The sequence below is a fragment of the Leucopleurus acutus genome (genome assembly GCF_964270905.1).
Source record: "Leucopleurus acutus genome assembly, chromosome: 5".
Classification (NCBI taxonomy): Eukaryota; Metazoa; Chordata; class Mammalia; order Artiodactyla; family Delphinidae; genus Leucopleurus; species Leucopleurus acutus.
The window spans coordinates 114651697-114663771 of record NC_139147.1 but is presented as its reverse complement, the minus strand read 5'-3'; positions in this window follow the sequence as shown (position 1 = coordinate 114663771).

Here is a 12075-nt window from a genome sequence, read left to right as displayed (position 1 = left end):
CACTTTCCACTGGTACTGTAGGGCAGATTTGTCTTTCTTTCTTAAACATCCTTCCTAAGTTAATGGCTTTCTCCTCAGGGAGAAGCCAGATACTCACTTTCCCAGCATCCCTTGTAGTTTGAATGCAGACATGTGATCTAGGCTCTGCCAATCAGACACCACAAAGACTTCACATTAGTGAGACAAAGATACAGGTCCTCATAGAGTCCAATCGATATTTCCAGCTTCTAGACATAGCACTGGCAGTCATGCCTCATGCTGGAAGCTTTGCTGCTCCATGACAGAGGTATCCTGTCAACCCCTCAGTAGCGGGAACTGGTTTATCTTCTCTTAAATGCACTCGCAGCTGTCCATCCCATTGCCTCTACCCCAGTTGAGGCCACCATGATCTCTTGCTGGGACAGCAGCAGCAAACTTCCACCTACTCTCCCAGTCCCTAGCATGATTAGAATCCATTTTCCACTCTGCAGCCTGAATGATCTTCCCAAAACTCAAATGTAATCATGTCATCCCCTTGCTTTTAAAACCTTTCATTTTCTCCCCTCTGCCCCAGGCTGAAGTTGCTATTCCTTAGCCTGGCCCACAGAATCCTCCAAGAGCTGACCAGGGGTTCCCTCCCCAGGCATGCCTCTTTCTTCCCATCGAATTCTATACTCTAGTCATACTGAACATTTCTCAGGTTTTTGATGGTCCCATGCATTTTCCCACTTCTGGGCTTTTGCAAGCACTGTACCCACTACTTTCTTCCCTTCTCTTTTGCCTACCTAACTTCTTCTTCTCCAGTTGTCAGCTTACATGTCACATCTCTGATTGCCCGGGACTAGATTATGTGTCCCTTCTCTAGATTACCAGAGCACCTCATAATTCTTATCTCTGTTTTCCACTAAGTTATATAAAGGTAGGGACAGTGACCATTTTGTTCCTTTCTGCATATTCAGTGTCTAATACAGTGCCTGGCACATAGTGGGTAATAAATTCAAGTTTGTTGCATTAATAAATAAATAAACAGATGAGACAGATACTATTATCATCATTCAGTCATAGGGTAACTGAGGTTTACAGAGTCTATTTTCATAAAGTTAGGCTAGTTAACAGTGGACCTGGGACCAGAACACAGATCTTCTGATGCTTAGTGTATTTTCAACTATCCCTCATTGCCCCCTTTAAATGTAATTTATCACTCTTTTAAGCTTAGTAAACATCATTGTGATGCACAAAACCCCTGTACGGCAGGTATCTCAACCTTAGCACTATTGGCATTTGGGGCCAGATAATTCTTTGTCGTGGGGCTGTCCTACACATTGGAAGATGTTCAGCAGTGTCCCACCCACTAGATGCTAGTAGTATCCCCCTCCTGCTTGTCTCTAGACATTGCCAAATGTCCCGTGGGGGCCAAAATAGCCTTCAGATAAAAAACAGTGTTCTAAGGATACCAGGCACAATCTGTTAAATCTCTACAGCTTTGGGTTGAGAATATAAGTCGCAGCACAGACATACCCCCGCCCCGGTGGAAAGATGCAAGTCAAGTGCAGATTCATGTCCAAACCTCGATCTTGCATCTTTTAAGCCACAGGTCACTGAGCCTCATTTTTCTCCTGTGCAAAACTGAGACCATAACACTCAAAATTGCAGGGAGGATTAGGGAGAAGGTACATAAAGAACTCAATAAGTTACATTAATTTAACTAAACCACTGCTTTCTTTGGGCCAATAGCTAGTGCGTCAATTCACCCAAACATGCATAAAGAAAACATGACGAAAGACAGGAGTTAGAAATTCAGGGTGAACTGGGATGGGTTTGATGGCAGAAGGCTTTTGCATTCTGGGAGGCCAAGTAAAAACCCAAGTTTCGGGAATGAAAACAAGAATGACATTTGAACAAGCTTATGGGCCTGCTGCCTGTTACTTATTCTCTCATAATTTCATGGTTTTATGGAGAAAACAAATAAAAAAATCATACTTAATGGTATGTTACCACTTTTTAATAGGATTACACACCCCAGATTGGATTGGTGGTGGACCTGGGGAGGCTGCAAGTTTCAAGATCTATCAGAAAGGGAACCAGGTGCTTAGCAGCTGCTCACATTCTCCCTCTCCTTTATGAATTTTAACGCATTTTTATTTAGTATTTGACATACTGTGTTTGTTTACAGATTCCTTCCATTTTGAATAGCAAGTCTAGAAAAAATATTTTTCTTCTAAGCATCTACCGTTTTTTGCTGACTTCCTACTTTGACACAACAATGCTGCTCCGGAAAATGCTTTTTAGGGAATTCCACATGGTGTCACTGCCTGAGGGTTCAAAGGATTAAACTAAAGGGATATAGCATTCCTGCTGGGAACAGTAGAACTCAATCCTCTAACTCCACAGAACTTCCACCCCCTCCCTCTCTCCCTTCTCCTACCTGGGACTCCAGAATTGCTTACTCCCCTCTATTCCTAGTGAGATGCTTCAAAATGCAATCTTCTGCAACAGAGCTAGATGCTCTTACTTAGGTCTAAGGATGTCTACCTCCTGAATCCTAAACTTGAAGGTATAAGGAAATAATATCCACCAAAAGCCATGCATTAAAATGTCCACTATTAATACCTAGAATCTGTCATACAGAGTGAAGTAAGTCAGAAAGAGAAAGACAAATACCGTATGCTAACACATATATATGGAATCTAAGAAAAAAAAATGTCATGAAGAACCTAGGGGCAAGATGGGAATAAAGACACAGACCTACTAGAGAATGGACTTGAGGATATGGGGAGGGGGAAGGGTAAGCTGGGACAAAGTGAGAGAGAGGCATGGACATATATACACTACCAAACGTAAGGTAGATAGCTAGTGGGAAGCAGCCGCATAGCACAGGGAGATCAGCTCGGTGCTTTGTGACCACGTAGAGGGGTGGGATAGGGAGGGTGGGAGGGAGGGAGACGCAAGAGGGAAGAGATACGGGAACATATGTATATGTATAACTGATTCACTTTGTTATAAAGCAGAAACTAACACACCATTGTAAAGCAATTATACTCCAAAAAAGATGTTAAAAAAAAAAAATACTGGCCCAAACCTGGAAACATCCCAAGTGTCCATCACAGTGGAATGGACGGACTGCAGTAATCCACACAGTAGAACACTACAGAGCAATGAGCATGAACAGAGTACAACTTCATGCAAAGACACCGATGAATCTACCATTAACTAAGGAGGGGAGGCACAAAAGAGTGCATGTGGTGCTCTTCGGTGATGTTAAAAAGCAGCAAGACTAATCTCTGCCGTTATAAGTCAGCCTAGTGAAAGTCAGGAAGGTGGTAACCCTGTGTCGGGGTAGCGACAGGGAGGGCTTCTGGGGGCTGGTTACAAGAGTGTGTTCACTTTGTGGAGAACAGTTTCTCTTTTGTTTTGAATTTTATTTATTTTTTTATACAGCAGGTTCTTAGTAGTTATTTATTTTATACATATTAGTGTATACATGTCAATCCCAATCTTCCAATTCATCCCACCACACCACTCCCCACCACTTTTCCCCCTTGGTGTCCGTGCATTTGTTCTCTACATCTGTGTCTCTGTTTCTGCCCTGCAAACCAGTTCATCTGTACCATTTTTCTAGGTTCCACATATATGCGTTAATATACGATATTTGTTTTTCTCTTTCTGACTTACTTTACTCTGTATGACAGTCTCTAGATCCATCCACATCTCTACAAATGACCCAATTTCGTTCCTTTTTATGGCTGAGTAATGTTCCATTGTATATATGTACCACATCTTTTTTATCCATTCGTCATCAGAAAATCTACAAACAACAAATGCTGGAGAGGGTGTGGAGAAAAGGGAACCCTCTTGCACTGTTGGTGGGAATGTAAATTGATACAGCCACTATGGAGAAACAGTATGGAGGTTCCTTAAAAAACTAAAAATAGAATTACCATATGACCCAGCAATCTCACTACTGGGCACATACCCAGAGAAAAACATAATTCAAAAAGACACATGCACCCCAATGTTCATTGCAGCACTATTTACAATAGCCAGGACATGGAAGCAACCTAAGTGTCCATCGACAGATGAATGGATAAAGAAGATGTGGTACATATATACAATGGAATATTACTCAGCCATAAAAAGAATGAAATAATGCCAATTACAGCAACATGGATGGACCTAGAAATTATCATACTCAGTGAAGTAAGTCAGACAGAGAAAGACAAATATCATATGATATCACTTATATGTGGAATCTTAAAAATTATACAAATGAACTTATTTACAAAACAGAAACAGATTTCGAAAACAAATTTATGGTTACTAAAGAGGAAAGGTGTGTGGTGGGGGATAAATTAGGAATTTGGGATTAACAGATACACACTACTATATAAAAAATAGATAAACAACAAGAACCTACTGTATAGCACAGGGAACTGTACTCAGTATGTTGTAGTAACCTATAATGGAAAAGAATACATATGTATGTATGTATGTATGTGTAACTGAATCACTTTGCTGTATACTTGAAATTAACACAACATTGTAAATTAACTATACTGCAATGAAAAGAAAAAGAGCATGTTCACTTTGTGAAAATTCACCGAGCTATTCACTTACGACTTGTGCATTTTTCCGGATGTAGATTATATGTAAACATTCACTAAAAAAAATCAAACAAAAAATAAAACGTTTAAAAAAAAAACCCAGAAATTTCCAACATTTTTATTTCTTTGAAAATCCTCTTTCTTTCACTTTAGGCCTCTCTCTCATAAAAGGATATAGTCTCATAGCAAAATTATTTTAAGCTTTAATAACACTTTTCAGAAACTAGAAGAAGAGCTGAAAGATCTGAGTTCTAGTTTCCACTTAATTTTCCTATTGATTTCTGTGAACTGTGCATTAAGCACAGAATGTTACTGCCGCAAGATACCTCAGGGATCATCCAGTAAGTCTCCTCCAACACCTTCCTTCTCCATAATAGGGAAACCGAGGTCTAGAAAAATGAAGTGACTTACTCAGGGACATGTGTTCTTTAGTAATAAAATGGCATGGAAAAAAATTTCAAAATGAAAGTGGCAATGACAGTTTGTGGCCCAAAATCTTCCCTGATTTCTCCTTCTATTTAAGAATGAAAAGATTACTGATAGGGAGAAGCAACTGGGTCATTATATAAATACAGAACTTTATTTAATTTGCTCAATTTAGATAAGAGCTAATGCTCTCATTTGGTTATTGTGAAACAAAATTGCCTTTTAATTGGCACTTACAAGATAGTTTCTCTTTGAGACTTAAAAAACAAAGATGAAATAGGAGAGTGTGGGTTATGCTCCCATAACAAACAGCCCCCAAATCTCGGTAGTTTGAAACAGCTCAGGTTTATAATTATGCCACGTGTCTATCAAATGTCAGCAGGAGCTTTGTCAGAGGGGCCTTTTCATGGTCCTCTGTCTGGGACTCAGGCTGAAAAGTAAGCCAGTCTCTGGATTGAGACTGGTTGTGATGGCAGTGGGGAGAGAGAATGTATAAAGGCACACACTGGCTTTTAAACCTTCTGTCTGGAAGTGACACACACAACTTCCACATCCATCTGTGCATCAGAGCAAGTCTCCTGACCACTCCCAACCACCCATTGCAGGGAAGTACAGTCCTATGGTGAGTCGGGAAGGAGGGAGGCTGGAATATTTGGGAACAGCTCTAATAACTACCTCAAAAAGCAAATGAAAATTTCCCCCATGGGAGTCCCACATTTCCTCGTGAGTTTTACCGTAATCACTGAGACCTATGCTATTTAAATATATGATGGAGTGAAGATAGATAAACTCTGCAGAAAGTAGAACATAGACATAAAAGGCAGCATTGGCAGGTGTAAAAAAAACTCTTTCAACTGTCATTGAAATGATTTTTATGAAAGACACAAAGTGGTTTCATCTACCTTTCTGCAAGTAATTTAGAGGCTGAATGATCAATACTCCTCTAAAGTGCCCAGGAACCATTTTGACCAGAGGCAACTAAATAAATGAATTGCCCTCCAGGGCTGTAACATTAAACTTAAATGAAGGACGCTTACACGGATGCAAACAAAGGTGTCCCTTGTGGTCACTGTAAGCATTAAACATCAACTAGGGGAGAGTGCTTTAAAGCAGAAAGGAAAAAAAAAATTCATTTTGGGGGGGCTCTGATCTCTAACGTTAAATTTTTTAAAAAAAGAAAGAAAGAATTTGACAGGTAATAGTTTGTTTTGCATGACTTTCTCCTGTTTTTTCTCTGCCCACAATCCTAACCGTAAAGTCATCAGTACTGACAACTTACTCACTTCTCAGCCTCTCTGTCACTTTCCATGCTGAGTTTCAAGGGATATTGTCTTTGCTGAGTAGCAAATAAATATTGTATTAAAAAACATCTAGTTAAGACATGCATTTAAATGCACACGGGTCAAAAAGTAAAACTGGAATATAAGTAACAGTTTATTAAACACACACCACAATTTGTCTAGTTCGCAGGTGCCAATGCATGGTTTTTCTCTGGAATTAAATATCCTGTTTATGTGCTATCACACTTCAAATGATGCTGAGTTCAAATACTTTCTTTACAACTTGAAAAAAATGTTAATACATATAATACATCCTTCTGGTACCTCTGCAGTAGGAATACTCGATGCTCTACAGTCATATTATTTGTTAGTTTCAATGTCCAAGTATTTGTGTGTATCATGGTATAAGACCAAACATGGACTTACGGTTGCATCAAGGAACACAACTGATCTAGGTTATAAATGATCTTCCAGTTTTTTAATTCTTAAAGAAAATTTTTTGGTGAAAATTTTTTTCAATGTGTATTATGAGTGAAAAAGTGATATTCAGATATGATTCTGGAATATTAAATAACATTTCAATGTTAATGGCTTCTAATAAAGATATAAATTTTGAGGACCACACCAAGGGTATGGGCTCCTGGAATGGAGGTCCAGGAAGGGCAGACAGTCAGGTGCAGATGGTAATTTAGTGAGGCCAGGCCAAGGTGGGCCAAGGTGGGCCAGAGGATGGCGTGAACAGTGGTGGTCAGGGGGGCAAGGAGAGGAAACAAAATGTGAGACAGGGTCTTGCCTGCTGGGTCAGAGGACAAAATGTGAGACAGGGTCTTGCCTGCTGGGTCAGAGGCAGTCCAGATACATGAGAGCACGCCAGGGGACAAATTTCTCTGACACCCTCTGAAGGACTTCTATCTTTCCAACCTAAGGTCTCCTTGCTTGTTACTATCTCCAATAGAAGTTTAGTCCTTCTGGGGCTGAATGTCAGCCTCATTCTTCTAAGAACTCTCTAGCTGGGGACAAAGGTCTTGCCTACCAGCCTGACTTAGACCTCCAAGGGTGGTCTCCATATTCACATTTGTTACCTCAGTGCCCGAGGTTGGCACATATAGGTGCTTAAATATTTGTTGAATAAATGAATTTTGAATTAAAAAAACATGAGTAGAAAAATGGAATCTCAGATAACTTTCGTGTCCCTATAAATGCTCCACTCAACCAGAAACGTAATATATCCAGTCAGCCAATCCCCAAACACAAGCCAACTCTGGGCCTTCTCACCCCAGACATCAATAGACTATGTGGCGGGCTGTGTGGTACCAGCCAATCAGAGAGTTTCTGTTTTTCTCTTACTTGCTCTTTATTCTTTATCCTATAAAAGCTTCCTGCTTTCCGCCTCATTTTGCAGTTCTACAAAAAAACACTGTCTGCTTCACGAAGTGTTAAATAAAGTTCCGTTTCTATCATCTAAATTGTCTTCTTTAATCATTTTCAAACAGCTCTTACATAGGAACTCAAAGCCCCTTTGTTAACATTCATTTATGCTACAAGGTAGTTAGATTAAAAATGTCAACACTCTCATGATACAGAAGGAAGACCAAAGGTACAAGTATAATTTCATGGGGAGGAAGTGTGGAAGAAGATTAGTAACCTCTTAAATTACATTGATCTTACTGTTGACTAGTGAAGAGTGAGGCACCTAATTTTGTAAATGCCACAAGCAGCAGAAAAACACCCATGTATAAATATATGGCCTTTCAAATAAATTTGACAATGAGTGCATTTTGAAAACGTAGTAACTCTGGCCTCTCAGGGACAACACTCATCTTCAAACACCTAACTAAAATCTGGAGCAGATAAACACCTGAAGTTTGAAGCTGAACACCCTTAGGTTAATATTTTATATCACCAAGAAAATAATAACAAAAGGGACACTGATTTTTTTAAAAACACTTTCAAATACTCCAAGCTTTTTTTGCAGTACGCGGGCCTCTCACTGTTGTGGCCTCTCCCGTTGCGGAGCACAGACTCCGGACGCGCAGGCTCAGCGGCCATGGCTCACGGGCGCAGCCGCTCCGCGGCATGTGGGATCTTCCCAGACCGGGGCACGAACCCGCATCCCCTGCACCGGCAGGCGGACTCTCAACCACTGCGCCACCAGGGAAGCCCACTCCAAGCTTTAATGTACACTTTTTTCCAAAGCACACATTGAAAACATCACAAACTAACATTAATATCTTCCTGCATTTATAACTATCCTTGCAAATTTATTGTGAGAACACTAATTGGGAAGCAGTATTTTCAAAATGAGTTTTAACATCTCTAGAAAAGCTTTTGTCCCCTTTGCTCTCTGGCCGACAGTGCACATCTTTATGCTTCTTCTGACTGGATTAATAGTGGATACAAACATGACATTTCTGGGATGGAGACAGCAGACCAAACCAAACCAAACCAAATTCATGTTGCCCTTAAACTTCCAGTTTCAAAAGTATTCACCAAAGTTCTCAGCAGTTGTCCTTACTTTGGCTGTACATTAAAATAGTCTGTGAGGCTTTAAAAAAAATACAGATACTCAGACCCCAATAGAGACCATCTGTAATCTTTGGAGTGTGGAGCCCAGAAATTTGCTTTACCAAAACTCCTATATGATTCTAATCCAGTGCCATGGTCTAAATCTTTTGTCCCCCTCAAATACATATGTTGAAATCCTAATGTCCAATGTGATAGTATTAGGAGGTGGGACCTTTGGGAGGTGAGTAGGTGAGAATGCAAAGTTCTCATGGATGAGATTAATGCCCTTATAACTGAGGCCCGAGACAGCTGCCCTGCCCTTTCCACCACATAAGTATACAGAGAGAAGTCTGCAACCTGGAAGAGAGTCCTCACCCAACCTTCATCTTAGGCTGCCAGCCTCCAGAACTGTGAGAAATAAATATCTGTTGTTTGTAAGCCACCTGGTCTGTGGTATTTTGTTACAGCAGCCTGCACAGACTAAGCCATCCAGCTGGGGTTGAGAACCCATCAGGCTACAACCATAGGAACTGAGAAGCTGATCCGATAATGTCTGTTACATCTAACTTTCTTTATTTAGAAGGCCCAAACATCTGTTAGCCTGGAAGTAATAGCTTGATGATGTTCCTCAAAGTTCTCATTTTCTTATCACCTTCATAATTTTTACCACATTCATGGATCTATCACGTGTCCTAGTCTTGAATTAAACTTTTTCTCTAAATTAAATCACATTTTATTTTTTTTGAAGCTCCATAAACATTTAATAAGTTAACTAAAGAAATGTCATCAAAATCCACACGAATGGACAAGTTCTGGTGCAACTTAAAAGGGACTTTCCAAAGTCTTTAGTGGCAGTGGAATTTTGTACTGAACATCATTGAAGTAAGTAGTCCACTGGGCTGGGCCTTTGTTTTAGGGGACCATTGACGGAAACCACCCACCTTGGCCAGGCAACAATAATAACTGCTTGCACCTGTTGTCTCACAACAGGAGGTCCCGATAAGGAACACGGTGCTGCCTCGGAAAACTAACTGAGAGAATTCGGGAGGGGTCAAAAGGAGGGAGGAGACACCAGCCCAACCTCCCAGAAACCCTCACCCTGGAATCCATCTTGGCTGAGAGATGCACAGGCGCCACCAGGAAGGACCGTGAGTTAGACCAAATATGGGCACAAGCAAGATGACTGGCCAGAGACAGCCTGGAAGCTAACCCCCTTACCATAAAACCTGAGACTGCAAGCCACGGGGCAGAGCAGTCCTCCTGGGTTCCCTTACCCTGCTGCTCTAATCTCGAGCACCTCTTTCCAATAAAGTCTTTCGCTTTGTCAGTATGTGTGTCTCCTCGGGCAATTCACTTCCAAGAGTTAAAGAGACCACTCTTGGGCCCTAGAAGCAGGTCCCCCCGTTCCGGTAACGTGTGGACTTTTTGGTTATATGGCCTCTAATGTAAAGGTATTTTGCTATAACTGGATTTGACCTCTTCCATGTAAGAAGATCTAAATTTTAACGCAAAGAACTTTTGGGCTATGTTCTTCATGGCCGTTAGCACTGCTCAACTTGTTCTCATCTTTCTGACAGTTCACACTGGCATCAAAGGTGAATTCACGAGAGTAGAGGAGAGATATTGTTAGGCAAGTCTTCTTCTGACGAGCCTCAAGCATTGCTTCAAAATCAATATCGTCTGCCACTTTCTCTACATACCTGGGCAGGCTTTTGGGTCCCTGCGGCGCTTGTACTCGGAAAAGGGAGGGCGGCCACTGGCTCTTGCTACTGTTCGGTCTCTAGGCCCCAGGCCGTGGAACCGCCCACCCCAAATTTTGGGCTCCGAGAGCGGATAGGCCCCAGTGAATCTACAAGAAACAATGGGATCAGAGGAGCCCGCAGGGGAGTTCAGGACGGCAGCTTCGGCAGCTCAGGATACAGCAGCAGAAAGCTCTCTGAAACGGCAGCGGCTGCCTCCCCACGCTCACATTCACCAACACACACGGGGCCGCACAGAGCCCTCAGCCCGGGCTCTCGCGAGAAGCTGCCTCCACTTCTAGTCTGGAGCTGCCGAAACATCACGAGATCTAAGCATGACCCCAGCAACCCTGGCCCGTTCTCCCGCAGTGACTGAGCCACGGACATTCCCATCCCCCACTCAGAGAGGTACTTTTGACTCCGCGCTCCAGATAGGCATCCACATCTCCTAAACTACATTTTAAAACCGAATGATAATTAAAAACAAAAATTTTTATTACAACCGTAAATAAGAAGTCAGTAGTATTTGCCATCAAGAGAAGGCAATGGGGGAGAAAAAAGAAAAGCAAAAACAAACACCCTTGTATTATTCAAAGTAAGCCAGACTCTGTTGTTTGCCTAAAGGTATCCAGACAGAGGACTGCTCTCTGTTAACAAGGGATTGGAGAGTCTTGTTTAGTCACCTAGCACACTGACCCCTTGCCTCAGACCTAGGTCTAAGGCTTAGGGCTACTCTTGGCCATTAGGATTGTTCAGAAAAGGCAGTGTGAGCCAGTTTGTCCTGATGAAACATGAGGAGGAAATTTCCTGGAGGCTTTTGGGAAAAAAATTTTTTTCTCTCTTTTGAGAGACCCTGAAAGATAATGCATCTCTTCCTCTAGATGCCGACTGGGGCCAGTGTTGAGTACAAATGCCCTCCCTGGAGCAGCCTCAGCCATGGGAAGGGCTGCTGCCAGCCGGAGAGTGAGGCCAGATACTAGAAGCCCCAGATCCAGCTCAGCAGACCAGCCAGGACTCCTCCCTCCTGCCCTCTAGGCTATTTCAGTCCTTGAGAACATCCTGAGTTGGGTTTTCTGTTTTTAGCAACCAATCACATCCTAATACAGGGGGAAAAGCAAGTGTTTAAAGATATACTAGCACCTGACAGAGACTTGAGGATTGGGAGAGAAACGGTAAAGGAGTGATATCCGCGTATTGATTCGAGGTCGTCTAATGGCATGTATATCCATCAAATAAGGTTATCTTAATGGCATACAACCCTCACTTGGGAAGTATTTGTCCTAGGTCGGGAGAGATGGATGGCTTAACAGAAACAAAGCTTCAATAGGCTATGCTTGACTTACGTTTACTTCTTGATAACTTTTCTCAATAAGAAAATCCGAAGTGCACGTTGCCAGCTGCACTTCAACTCCCATAGGAGTCTTTGAAAGTGTGGGCTGGGGATGGGGGAAGAATAACTTATCAAAATAGCGTCTGTGCCTCTGGCGTTAAGCATGGAGCTCTCTGAGCATTTCCTATGTCATATCCTTTAATATAATCATTTTA